This window comes from Bombus huntii, chromosome 5 (genome assembly GCF_024542735.1).
Source record: "Bombus huntii isolate Logan2020A chromosome 5, iyBomHunt1.1, whole genome shotgun sequence".
Classification (NCBI taxonomy): domain Eukaryota; kingdom Metazoa; phylum Arthropoda; class Insecta; order Hymenoptera; family Apidae; genus Bombus; species Bombus huntii.
This window is the reverse complement of record NC_066242.1, coordinates 16,242,002-16,255,779: the sequence shown is the minus strand read 5'-3', so window position 1 is coordinate 16,255,779 and position 13,778 is coordinate 16,242,002. Positions and strand designations below refer to the sequence as shown.

Here is a 13,778-nt window from a genome sequence, read left to right as displayed (position 1 = left end):
GATATACTTGTTTGTTGTAACGATACGGTTATTTGTTAAACGCGTTTTAAAAATAATACGACTATCAAAGAAACTTCTTGGCATAAAAGTTCTTATCAAACCGTGGTGATAAAATAATCATTCAAACTTATCTGAGAATAGACTGGTCTGTGATCAAAGATCGAAAGAAAAATAAGTAATTTTAAGGATAGTCGATTTACAATGAAAAATTAATGTTATTATAGAATATTTAATGTTGATGGTAATATTTATATTGAAGGTAAATTGTTACGGATAGTTCGTTTCGAATCGTAAACTTATGATTTCTCACACCGAGAACAATCGATGTTATCAAGCATGAAATTATTTTTTCTATCAAAAATAAATATTTCGTTTGGTAAATTGTTTTTATATAGAACGAAAAGTTGTACGAGCCAGTGTAATAGATAAATTAAAGATGATTTCGTTCAAATTTTCGAGAAATGGGAAAATAAATGACTCTGCCGGTTAAATATTAAATTTGAAGGGGAGGATATTTGTTCCAAAATAAAATACGAATTCTGCTTTAGTTCCACTGAAAATCTATACAGTGTAGTCGTTTATTCATGCTTCAGGCTAACCAGCCTATTACGAAGGAAATGGGTAAAAATATATACTTTAATATACAGATATTTTCCATTAAAACGCAATAATAAATATTCTTCTGATAAGCGAACAATAGGAAAACTATAAACTTAGAAATTGAGATATTTTATAAACAATTGAAATCCATTAGAGTAGATAAACACTATCGCAGAATTGGGATTATATTCATAAACGTGTGGATTATTTTTATCAATTAAAATGCGTATACATAACACTAGATACGTCTAATGTTTACAAATTAGAATATAAATACGAAATTCTCGTAAAGGTATTTTTTCATGGAGACTTTCGACTTGTGGAGTATCGGTAATGTGCATTTAATGTATGATATGTATAATGTATAATGAAATGTATGAATTATTACGTTTGAATCATATCAGAGATATATAAATTACCATGTATGATTACAATAAATGTGTAATATCTAGCGGAAACGAGGGAATTTGTAATTAAAATTAATAACATTCATCGAGTTAATACTCGATCGTTGTTTGCAATTAGTTATTCAAGAATTCGTAATCTATCTAGATGTGTCACGCAATGATAAGAATTTCTCTCCGATCTAAATACTACGATGGCAATTTGACACGCGCAAGCATGAAACGGCCCATGTTAGAATTTCTTTATATCGAGAGGTAAAATTTTCTGTTGCTATGTGGCCGAATAAATCACGAGTACGAGGTAAAATTTAGTACCTATTACTGCCCCACGTCCACGAGGACCAAAATATTCCACCTTCTGACATGGAATTTTACCTCCTGGAAAGAAGTTTTATTTTCCTCGTTCGAAGCTAGGCCACTGCAAAATTAAATAATTTAGATCGCAATGAAATTTTTTATAATTTTATCGTCGTCGTCGCGTATTCGATGCCCGTGTACATTTTCGTTTCTTCTTCGGTTCTTCGTGGCTTGATAAAGAAAATATTGTTACAAAGACGAACAAGTGCGGTTTATAAGAAAACTGATTTATCTCGTGTCGACAGATTATCATTCGTCGCTATAGAATCTAAAAAAAAATTATATAAAGTAGTCAAGCAACCTCTCTCGATGTAATAAATTTCTAAACAAATTTCTATCGTTATTCTCCAATTCCGTTCCCTTCGAACGCTCGTCAAACGCTATTCCCATAAATCACTGAGACATTTAGCCGTTAACACCATAATATCCGTTCTTCCAAAAACTCTGATATTCAGCGCGCGAGAAGTCTCTTAAAAATTGCTCAAAAGTCTCTCAACGATTTCACGCGAACGGTAGACAAAGAATAACTCCGTTAAGTAAGTTGCACGGCCGGAGATCGCTAAAAATTACCTTAACGATGCATAAACGACGTGCATCAAGCGACTTTATCACTCGCTCGCGATACTCAACGTAAAGTATGCGAGTAGAGCGAATACCATCTCATACCAGCATCGTTGAATCACCCCCAACGCTTAGTTATTTGAATTGCAACACGGTTCAGGGATGTTTAGGCGAGGCTGCAAAGTGTTCGGTCTCGTAAAGCTCGTTTTCGATGGCTTTTATCCTCTTCGCAACGTTGCCGACGATACGTTCAAGTGTTTTCGTCGACCATTAGCGTATTAACCTATCGTTACTGAGCCGTTATTATATTTTTCCAGTCACCATAACGAGCTACTGGAGAAATTGGAGCATCGGTAGAATCTAGTGCCGATTTTATGTCAATTTTCAGACACCGATAAACCCATCTTTTATGGTTCCTATCGATAATGCGTTGCCCTCGTTGCGCGTTCCGGTATTTTGTGTTACGTTTTATAGCTTTGGTTTGGCTTGTAATACGGTGCCGATGGGGCAAACAGAATTGAGAAACAGCATCGACTATGATAAAAATTTTGCGATCGTTACGTGTTCCGTGGCATCCAGTAATTTAGAGAAAAGTCTAGAAAACGTAAAAGAAGCTTCTATTGTCATTTCTATCCTTTAAAGAGCCGGAAAATTAATATTTGCAGTGATTAGAAACGACAGTGATGATGTTGAAATGAATATGATAATATAAAGTAAGACAGCCTCGAAGGCTTAGTATCCACGAAAACTAGCGAAAAATTCAACATAAACATTCTAGAGCTGTGAAATGATTTCGAATTTTTGGCGGGTAGCGTAATCTCGTTCGAATATGTTCATCAGCATCTGACGAAATATCGCGGAAAATATCGGCGACATATCTGGGATCGATAATTTTGGGAATTATGCTTCGTGGTCGAAGTGGAATTCTCCTAAGGAATGCCATTTAGATTGGTGTCGAATATGTTCGAGGATTCTCAACATATGGCAAATCGTGTCACGCTGGAATTTGGTACACGATCTGGTCTAGACATTTATAAATGAGGGAATCTAAGGTTTAAAGGATTGAAATTCAGCCAAGTACGAGTGGTTCGCCTGTGTTTTCGACACCAAGCGCGAACTAATATCGCCGCTTTTACGGTTATGGATTCTCGCCGAATTGACGCGATGGAAACAAAAAAGCAAGGGGTTCGGTTGGGAAAACTGTTGAAACATTTTGATGAAAGAGGCAACGAGATTTATCCTCGACATGGGCAAATTTAATTTTGCTCTCTGGAAATTGACTATCTATGAATTTGCTAAACTAATGATTTCGAATCTAACTGGAAAATGAAATTTTAAGAACGATAACAACAGGGTTAATTTGACGAAACTCGCTGAAAATGAAATTCCCGGTTCTGCATGACCAGGCGAAAAGAATTTCGCAAAATCACTGGGAACATGAAGGATTATAGTTTAAAACAAGCAGAAGCAAGTTCTATCGGCCGACGAGATTAAGCCAGACGCATTTTATTATCTCTGGCCAGCGGCACGAAAAACGACGGAACTTTCCGACAGCCCTAATAATTCATTAACGTAAAGCCGCGGAATCCATGCTATCGCGTTCACCCGTTGCCCCCATTTCTTTGCCTGATTTACAACCGATGAAATTCCAGCTGCACAGGTAAAACACGATCAACTGGCCGAAATTTCGAAACACCGCGGTATGAATATGGAAATGCGGCTTACAGTAACCTCTTGTCTTTCAGAGAAGCTACGACCGACCACACGCGAGTTTCTAAATCGATTACCTAACTTGCCTGACAAACTCACCAGAAATAATAAACGGTAGTTATAGCCGCATTGAAAAATCTGAAATGAAACGGTCAAGTTATTTCAACCTGTGTGTTCTCGCGATATTTTAAACTCTCGTTTTCACTAAAACGCTGAATATATATGCTTAGAATCTCGATCTCGATATTGAAAATAATTGTTTCCGGGCCATTTTCATTTATGCTCTGACAATCGTAAAAGATATTTGTTGTTATTTCTATACTCAGAGATAGGATCTGAATAGTTATTGTTTTATTGAATGGATAAATCTATCACAGCGTTCTGAGCCAAAAAAAACCTTTATTGCACGTGCTTACAAAAAAAGCTAGGGATAAAAACAAAAAGGCATCTTAAGCCTATCGATTAAATCTATCGATTGTAATTAGGATCATCCTCTAGTTACTATTTTTTATAACTAACGCATCTGCATATGGATGGCGAGCACGAACTCACGTTGTCATTTTCAACAATATTTATACTAAAAGTCTTGGAATATCTAGAACGAAGATAACCATAAAAGAGATATAGTTTGGAACACGAAAGATTACCGTAAAGATTTCGATGGAATAACGTGATTCCACAGACGAAAATTGAGATGTTCGTAAGTAAGCTGCGAAAGTGCTTATGCAAATTTACGTCTTTACAATTACGCAAACATTTGTTTCACTCATTAAATATCATAATAAATTCAATGGACTAGATGTCTTCTATATTCCTATGCATTATCCGTATCTTTTAATTTTCTATTAGGTCGTCCGGAAAGTTTCTTTCGTTTAATAAGGAAATAATGGACGCACAACATTTTTCCGTTTTATATTGTTTTATCGAATTACGTGTGATTCATTTTGTTCTATCAGAATAAAGATGACAACGTTCGACAAATTAGGTTTCACGTTCGTATAAAGATGCGTCGTTGTAAAAGACGTGTCTGTAAAAGAAAGACACTTTTCGGACAACTTATATGCGTATAAACGTTCTCGCTCTAACCATAAGCAACGAATATAATACAAAATTGGTTTGTGATGATAAATCGTGTCGATTTGCTTAATTTTTAGGGAAACAATGTTCACGGAACAGTGTTAGCGGAAGTTCAGGGACTTGTTTCCGGAAACGAGTCGAAAAATGTCGCTCTTGAAGCCGGAAGCAATCGAAAGTTTTGCTGCAGCTTGGCAAAGAGTACTGGGAACCGGCGTGTTTTTGCATGGAACTGCAATTTTTCGACTTGTGTGTGTGCGCGTGTGTATGCTCATAACGAAAGTATATGAGTGTTAGCAGTTTCTGCTAACGTAATTGATTGTTTAGAAGACAAGTAGCGAGTAAAGGGTTTTTAAATTTCTGTTCAACGCTAGTTATCCTCTTGACTGTTGGAAAATTTGATTATTTGTGAATTTAAACTTCTAGATAATGCTGATGTCAATATGTAAAGGAAGCTATTTTCGTTATCTGGATGGCCGATGGTGAAGAATAAACTGGCTGAAAGGTAGCGTGCCAAGTTGGCCAGGAAACCGAAATGTCAATCGATGAAATCACGCTCATATAGAAGATACTTCAGAATTCTCTACAAAATAGAAATGTATATTGACTGCAAAAAGCATTTGCACATGCCCTTATTTTTCGATACGGCAGTTTTTCTTTATCAAGATCTACGTTACGTATTCGTAGTATCAAATTTTTATGATCGTACGAAAGTACCAACAAATAATATTTTTTAAATTTAATATATTTTGTTTATATGTGTTGTAGATTTAGAAAAATAAATTTAAAAACTTTCATATCTTGAATTTCTTGAAATTGTAGAAAAGTAAATAAATGTATCCTTATTCTCGAGACACTGATTTAAAGTGATCCACGAAATTAGCCATATGTAAATTGAAGAGAAAATTGCGAGGACAATTGGGAATGTTCGGGAAGGTAGTAAAAGCCGCGAACCCGCCGACATAACATGAATTATCGGAACAAAACTGGGCTGTGTGAAACTTCAGTCCGCAATTTATTGTCCGGCTGACAACTTCGCGCAACATTTTTGGGTCAGATGATAACAAGAGATGAAAAACCTGTCACGTGTAGCAATATTTCAAAACCAGAGAAAAAAATATAGAAAAGCAGAAAAAATAGAAACAAACGGATGCCTGAAGCTTTTCATTCACAAATGTAAAATCAATTTGTAGAAAATGATACTACATCTTCCTGTCACAAGCCGCCCCAACATATAAATCCGTTACGTGTATAGTCATATCGTCACGATTTTTCTTTACCTCTTTAATACGTTTAAGCCAATAATCTTTCACAATTAGATTTTAATATTAATTATGCCTTCGTAATTAAATTTTTCTTCGATTGTAACGAAGAGAATCAAAGTTATTCGAAGATTGATTAAATTTACGAAACATTCTGAAACAAAAATTTATTCTATAACATCCTCTCCTTTTACTTCAATTTTCTCCCACGATTTTCCTTCTTTCTTTTTATAATTCTCAAGTCGTAAATGTTATAAAGAATTATACTCGTAAAAATAATAAATTGAAATAGTAAACTATAAAGCTTGGAAAAAATTTCCCGGCTCGAAAATTCACGCGTCACCCATGCAAAGACGCCGGCGACAGATTAACCGTTTGTTTTATCGAAAACGAGCTTCCAATATCCGAAAAACTTGGCGTAGCTGCGCGTAATTGCGAGCCACGAAGACGTGTCGTTCGATCACAACCACGTTTCAGCTCCCGAGAAAGGACTGCAGAAGTCAAGAAAGCCTCGCGAGCAGAGAACGCGGTCGGCTGGAATTCCGCGCGAGAAATATTCTCAAACATAATCATTTTTCGATCTTGGTAATCTCGCGATCGTTCCTGCTCTGCTCACACGTTTCGTGTTTTCTTTTCGATGGACAATTCCCTCTAAAACTTCATAGCGGAACGATCGATTCGAATATTTCCACGGCAAACATTTTTAAGCAGCCGAGAGCCTTTCAACTCGACGACCGTTCGATCACGAGACAAACATTTCCAATCAACGACGGATAGAGGAAGCCGCGTAGTTTTTTTTCAGAAAGTGTAACCGGTGAGCTTCAGATAGCGTTCGATTTCGATACGAGTCGATAAATCGTATTTGCGACATGGTTTTCAGGTGAAAGAATAGGCGAGAGAGCGTTTGTTCGATTTTGTTGAAAGAGGGAAAGAATACGAATGAGAAGGATGAGCGAGAGCGTTTTAGTTGAAGCGTTTATTTGAAAATTTAAGTTAAGAGGCTGTCGAACATATTATTTTGTGTACGTGAACGAGTGAAGATCGATTTATTAAACGGGCCGTTTATTTTGAAAGTGGGATATGTCCATTCCTTGAAACAATTGAGAGAATGAAAAATGTATGTGTACTTTAATGTGAACTTTTTATTTATAAACAATTTATAATTTCAATTTATCTTGATATATTCGTTTGTTCTGATTAATTAAACGTTTGTTAATAAGTGGAATTGCACGACCACTTGCTTTGAATTATTTTAAATCTGTACTTTAATCAAATAGTCGCGGTATCGATAATAATCAAAAACAAACGATGGTGAACAAGTTGTTTAAATGCGATTCGGTAATATGCTTGTAAATAATTATTACCTTTAATAAATTATTATTATTACAGTTAAATTAAACTGTTATACTTAAATGTAATTATTATTATTATTATTTACATTTATATCGAATTACTTTACGAAAATGATTTACTTTTGTATCAGCAATTCTGTAGTTTTCGATACGTAACATCTGAAAATGCAAGATTGAAGTTGCAGAATCTAGCGGTTCGAAAATCAAAGCTATGTAAAACCGAGCATTTTTAATATATTTTACACGTTACTTTGACATCATATTGGCTTCACTCGATGCTTCGTTCGATGAATGGACCGCACAGTGACACCTGATCGGTGCGCACAGCTGAACAATCGCATGATCGAAATGAATTTTTACTGTTAATTTAACCATCATCCTTACCTTTATTATTACAAACCTTTTTGTTCGACCATCGTACAACTAACTGTAGCAAACCATGCAGAGCGAGATTGTCTCTAATTTTGTTTTGGAACATAAACGAATAATAACGATAATAACAATAAATCATACACAAAGTACGTATCCCATTAAAATAGATCAAATTACATACAAAGCAAAAGTATCAAAGCCACCCTACTTGCCCCCAACCATCGCGACCAAATTTACTATTCAACAAACCGTTTCATCCCCGAACTAACCCCCACGTATCTGTCAATCATCGTAACAGCTAAAACACCTTTGACATCAACGATCGAACTTCCGACAGAGAAAAAAATCACGCTGAGTCCATAACCGGGGTTAGGATCTTTCATCGTGGTGATTTTATCGAGTTACGAAAGGAGAAATTAGCACAGAAGTCAGGCAAAGGCTCTGGAAATTTGATTTCCTCGCGACGCCAGATGTTTCGTGGCTCGTTCCTTCCTTTTTTTTTCCTCCGATCGCTTTTCTCACCGATGTGAAACAATAACGACAGAAGGAGAATCGAGCAATTTCGTCGCTGCGTGCAACACTCCTCGCCCTCCCATTCGTAAAATCGTCATCGAGCGCTCGCGATAGGAAAACGAGCGGCGAAGTTATGGGCTTCTTCGTTCGACGGGCAATCGAAACGAACCGTATCGTCCAGATGAATTTGCTGTTTAAAACGGCCAGAGACACCGGCTGGTGTCGGCTCGTTAATGGGTTCGATGGTTATTGAAACGCAGGATGAATGAGACTCCATGCTGCGAATGCTTCTCGCAATGGCTAGTTGTCGCGACTATTATCGCGAATATTGCCGGGAAATCGAGGCGTTTAGCTTTAGTAGGCGGTAGATTCTTCGCGGGCTTATAAGGAAAGGATAAAGAGCTGCAACACTGGGAAATAGAATTGAAATAGGAGAGAAATAATTTCGAACGTTCTTAAGGAAAACGATGCAGAAATCGATGCGAGTTAGGAAAGTACGAAGCTCTGTTCCAGTCGTTTAGTGATTTCAGTCTACGGAAGTTTTGAGGGAAATTGTCAAAGAATAGTACGGATACTTGTAGCGATTGTTTCTGTCTTAAATATAGAACGAATTTTAGTTTCTCTTGTAATTAATTGTTATCAAGAGACGAACATTTATAATAAACGATTGTATCTTAGATATATGACGAATTTTTGTTACTTGTAGTGAAACACTTCAGTGAGAGAAATGTATAGAAAAAGTATGGAACATGCAAAAGCAATGAATATCCCTTAAACATTGAACAAATTGAATTAATATCCAATTAACCAATTAAAAGAAGAAACCAATTAAAAAACCAACGCGAATAGTCGAGTATACAATATCGTCGATTTCATTCGACTCACCGAATATTCGTCGACTCCAATGATCACCGATCCTTTCTGCCTTTGCGTGGACTCGCTCGATCTTCTGTAAAAAAAAAAGAAGAAGAAGAAATTAGAAATAAATCAAAATGAAGTGTTTCATTCCGATAATTTATGGATAAAGTTGAAAGACTTCCGTTTTCCTTTCGCATCAAGATCGAACTTTCGCGCCGACTAATTATCGAACGACACGGAGGTGGAAAAATAGTCGAGTTTTCTAGATTATTATCTGAGAAAAAGTTCATGCGACACGATTACAAGAGATATCGTTATACGTCTCGAAATCATGGGAATTTTATGCAATATTGCTGATTTCAACGTCGTGCGAAGGGATTGCGTGATTCTTCTATGTAAAATTCAAGCAATTTCTGCTGTGTTACCATTTTTGTTACCATTTTCATCGCGTATCACTTATTCTACGATCTCTCGTTACCCGGCTTTCATACGTTTAACTTTATGTCGATATTTTAAATTTACGTTTTGATAAAAAAATACTACAGAAAAAGGGAGATTCGCTTCTTCATTTATAATGTAAATTAAAGGAGTTAAAACGAATAGAGACAGCACGTAACCTGCAATAAAATCTTCAGCAAGAACGACTCTAAAAAGTCGTTGGGAAATGTAAATTACCAAGTCTGTTTAGTACCTTCGACTGATCCTGATAATATACCGTATTTCGGTACTATCCAGACCAAAGTACCTACTTCCATGGTGATATTAAACGCAACATTTCGTATAAAATTTCTTTATCCTCTCTATAATTGCTTTTCATCAAAAAAAAAAAAAAAGGAGCAAATTACTTTATAAATTCTTAAAAATCTGCTTCGTTCGTTACAGTCCTTAGAAAATAAATATAACGTATACTGTAAGTATACGACAGAATCTAACGAATAACGAAATTATTAAATATACTACGCTCGAATCTGACAGGAGTCACTGGCAAACAACAAACCAGAAACACAATGCAAACGCCGTTACATGTTCCTCGAACGAAATAAGCCGTCGTAATCGTTCACCAGGATTACGAACTTTCCACAAAATATGAACTCTTGCCCAGTCACGAAACCTGTTTAATAAAACAAATACCCTACAGAATTGGGATAAACGAATCCACCAACCGTCCTACCAAAACCGCTCCGTATTTCGTAGCCTAGAGAGAAAGAGAGAGAGAAACAAAAAAAAAGGAAAATTCGAGCGACCGAATCCCTCGAGTAAGCCTCGATTTTTCCAACTGGAAACGACCGGTTGACACAACAGCTCTCTGACCATTTTCGAAGTTGACAAAACGGCCAGGCGTTCGTTGCAACAGTCGTTTATCGCGAGACAAATCCATTTCGTCGGATCGCGTTCTCCGGATGTATGGAAAGCCGTATGGTCGATTCTAAACGAAGCGATTCCCTGTCTAATTAATATTCATAGGCGTAATTCGATCCGTGGCGTGAACTCCTCGTATCGCCGGATTATAACCGGGATATAGCTCCGGAGCAAGTAAGCAAACTAAATTATCGTTCGCCGTCTTGCGGCGATTAATTGTTTTCGTCCGCTTGCGGGAAACGCAGCCGGAAGTTGCATGTGCCTGCCGCGTGATGAACAACGTTATCTGCCACGACGGCGTTGAAAACTAGAGGAAACGATTAATAGGTCTTTAATTTCGCTTCGTTTGTTCGCGGAGAAGTGGTGGGAGATCGAGGTGGACCGTTTGAGAGTTTCGCGGGGGAATATCTCGCGGTCGTGAGGTAAAAGCTTGGCGAATAATTTAGAGCCGTGTCGTTTAAAAATGAGACTCTTCGAGCGACTGAGATTCTGCGAGAAGAAGTCTAGAAATTTTAGAATCATTGAAATTAGCTTGAGTTAATCGTTTTTAACCTACTTTTGTGCCTTGAAAGAGTTTTAGCATTGAATGCTAAAATTGCAAACTAGGCTACTCGGGTATTTTGAATATCAGCTTCGCGTAAGTCAATCTAGTTTTCCATCTTTATAACACGCTGAACTTCTGCAACTCGAGAATTCGTAGTTTTCACAAACCGCAACTGCGCCTACTTTTTTAACCAATGCGTAACATTGCGTACAATGCCATTCTGGAAACATAAATCAAAACAAGGATAAAAATGTTTAGAAAATAGAAATTTAAAGAAATTCTGCGATATTTTCATAAGAACGTAAAGAATTGTTAAAAGAGACAGAAAAATGTGTACCAAACTGACAAGAGAGTTAAAAACCGCAGGCAAAGTAAAATTTCAACAACTTTGCCCAACTTTACTCTAATTATATTTCCGTCGTCGTAGCTACCGTCATACGCTCGATATACTTAAATCGAGTAGCCGATAAGCGTAATCGCGTGATAATAATGCCGAGGAAAATCGCCAGGGGCGATCTAATAAATCGGCAATCCACTTTGGCCAGCGTAAAACCGACACCGTTTCATCCAAGTACGTGTACACCATCGCGCGCTCACGTTTCATCGACACGTGTATCTCGCACACGAACAACAGTAAAAACCGTTTAAACTGTCCTTCCAGTAAATAAGTTTTACGAGAGTCGCGACGTTTCTACTTTTCCAACCAACCAGCAGTTTACGAAACTTCGACTATAGAAACGATGCGTCACCGTTACCAGGGACTTTCCTAATTTCTATTTCCGTTTCCTACGATGACATCGGGATTTGTCATCCCCGCCCTCTGCGTGCCACGAAATTCGCTATGTTCTGTGTATCGTTAGACCTCAGAGACGCTTTTGTCAATAATAGAGAACGCGAGACGACTTCCGGTTACCGTTGCTCCGCTTTCGTCGAATTTAATAATCGTTGTTATCCAACTAATTCGATAAAGAATAAGCTGGCAAATGGGTCGCTTCTCCGCTTTTGCGAAATAATCCACTTGAAATTTATTTATTGCGTTCAAATTTATTAGACGCCATACGTTTCTTCTACGTATTCTATTTCTTATTATGTATATTGTTAATTTCTAGGGCACAAAAAGGAGCCATTGGAGTTACGCAATGGCTCTTTTAACACCGGGCGCAAAGTTTTTAGAATATCAAGAAGTTTCTAAAACACGATCTTGCTCGATGTTAAACAATAATAGAGACGAATGCGAATAAGACGAAACAAAAGCACTTAATTGTTTCGCTGTTGCACGAAACAGCGATACTTGTCTCCTGCAATGTGTTTCCGTTTAAAAAATACCTAAGAACTATGAAGAAAATCGTCGAAAATAAGGAAATATGCCTAAAAGTTCCCCGTCTTTCCGCTCACGAAAACTAACCGAAACTTCAGTCCATAAAACAGCAATCACCTTTGCGTGTTATACGATTCAAACTCGACGCACGTTCCTCCCCCATTGTTGAAAATAAACCGTCCAGAAAGAAAGTTCGAAAGGCGCCCAAACCTACTACGATCTATCAAGCTCATAGTCATCAATCTGCAATCGATTCACATTTTGTTAACTCCTAATAATAGCAGGAGACCCTAACAGCCCCTGGACTATTGTATCCTGGTGCGTGTTCAGGATACAGAGGAAATTCGGATGAACCCGTCACGGACGAGCAAATGGCCAATGACAGAGAGAAACTGCGTGGCGAAACTGAGTTCCTGGGAAAAGATACACAGACGCGACATCAGCAGGGACCATCGATCGACCAGTCGTCGACGGTGACTTATGACAGAGTCGCCGTTTCTGCCTTTCGTCGGGCCTGTTCAACCCTCCGGTTCGATTCGCAACTCGATTCAACGCGAAGCTTACAAGCTGCAGACTCCAGCCTGTCACGTGGAAAAACGTCAACTATCGTTCTCCTCTGGCGTTCTGGAGTATTTCATTGACTCGCTTTTCCTGTCGCCACGTGGACACCTTGCCGTGCGTCATTAATTTTAACGATCGTTAGAACACGACCAGCCGTGACGATCGTGTATTCTCGCACTCGTCTTCGGAGTAGAAACAGCACTGGTTTTTGATAGATGGCGATAGGATATAGAGGGAAAAGACACGGCGAAAGGGGTTTGAACTTTGGAGAAGATCGAGGGGTGTTGTTTGAGACACGTAGAATTTTTGTCGCCAATACGGTAAAACTTTCGTGTTTGCTGTTATAGCAACGAATTTTACAGTGGTACGGTGGTTGTTGGCGGTTGACTACGAGGAAATTAAATTAAATTAAATAGCTCACAGTTTAGTCCAACTTCGGTAAAGCGTGATTTGATAGAAGCTAAGTAACAAGTTCTAAACAAAGTCTGCAATTGCTGTAATCAGTGATAACCTGTACTATCGCCATATGAAAGATTAGCAATAGTCGAATATTGTGTCACGATCTAATACATTTAGGTAACGCGTTTTGTACGAATAAAATTAGCATGTATCTTAATACTTAAAGATCGATTGTGATGTATTGGGAAGTGGCTTGGAAACTATCTCGTTATATGTATACAGAGAATTATTTTTATAAGATCGTATTATGACAAGGATGCAGCAGCTTTAATAAATCTTCCGCAATATCGGCTAATAACTTCATAAAATTAACAACGAAATAGATGAGATGGAGATAATGCCAAAGTTCTAGGGTACTTATAACAGCTACTTATAACTCTGAACTAATGGTTTAAAAGGAGGGGGCGAGATAAATCCTAAAGCTTCTTGCAAAAGGCAATTACACGCGATAATATTAATTAGCGATTTTATAGA

At 37.6% G+C, this 13,778-nt stretch overlaps 1 protein-coding gene across 2 annotated transcripts in view; it reads right to left on the bottom strand.

The window, feature by feature from the left end:
* LOC126866077 (connectin-like) overlaps positions 1-13,778 on the bottom strand; it is a 349,072-nt gene that overhangs the window by 293,409 nt on the left and 41,885 nt on the right. For both annotated transcript variants that reach the window (XM_050619178.1, XM_050619177.1), the window contains exon 2: positions 9,091-9,154. The gene's annotated coding sequence lies outside the window, so the exon portion shown is untranslated. The remainder of the gene's footprint in view (positions 1-9,090; positions 9,155-13,778) is intronic.